Below are 1,005 nucleotides of genomic sequence, written 5' to 3'. Positions count from 1 at the left end.
CTTCAATTTTTTTCCTTTCTTTACCAAGAAGCTCTTTTTTGCTTGGTATGGGTATGCTTCTGTGGCCTGTACCTATATATAGACCATACTAACTGGCTCGGCAGGATGATATTAGTGAAGCCGTACCCGCAAAAAAAAGATATTAGTGATGCCGAACACGATTATCACCCATCAGCATTTGGATGGTGGGGGGCTAGTACCGAGGGGCAAGGACACGCTAGTACACGGAGTAAATTAAACGGGCATTTGAAGAGACCCCGTGGTCTTTTGAAGTTTAAAAAATTGGTGTCACCAAACGCAAGTTGCAGCATTAAGTACTAAAAATCCATGTCATCGCCCACCAACCGCGGAGGACAGCCATGTGTTTTTCTCCGATGGCCTGTTACCACCTACTAACAAGATTACTACTCTATTTGTTTAGTTAATTAGACACTAGGAGTATCTGGGAGTCACAGTGTACGTACCAAAGGTTGAGGCAGATTGGACACTACAGGAAAATCACACGTTTTTGTGTGGCCAACATTAAGCCCAGTAAAGAAACGCAGGCACTCGGCTTACATCCACATAAGCCGAGTTGGTCGAAAAATATATATTAGCGGCTTATGTACAAAACTTGGCATATTGGGAAAAGGCATTCGGCTTATATTTAGTGCTCGATTGCCACATGGCGATCACCGAGACTGCAGATGGCTCCGCGACGGAGCTAGCTGTAAGTTGAGTACCCTATAAACCGCAATCCGCTTAGACGTGACCTATTATTCCAAACCTATTTTTAGTGTAAAATAGATTTTTAGTGTGGTGCATTGCATTTATATTTACTTCTTGTTTTTCATTTCTGTTACTTTTTTCTCACTCATTCTGTCTAGTTTTCATCTCCCTTTAATGTAGGAGGGTTTTTTTTGGAGCAGAGAATTCCTTATTTTGCCCTTTCTTAAAATTTGCTTCCCTTTTTGGCCCAAATTTTTGTATTATTTTACCCTTTATGTGTGAAAAAGGGAAAATACA

The sequence above is a fragment of the Triticum dicoccoides genome, chromosome 6B, assembly GCF_002162155.2.
Source record: "Triticum dicoccoides isolate Atlit2015 ecotype Zavitan chromosome 6B, WEW_v2.0, whole genome shotgun sequence".
In the NCBI taxonomy this organism is placed as follows: domain Eukaryota; kingdom Viridiplantae; phylum Streptophyta; class Magnoliopsida; order Poales; family Poaceae; genus Triticum; species Triticum dicoccoides.
The sequence above is the reverse complement of the archived record's forward strand: the minus strand, read 5'-3'. Positions refer to the sequence as shown.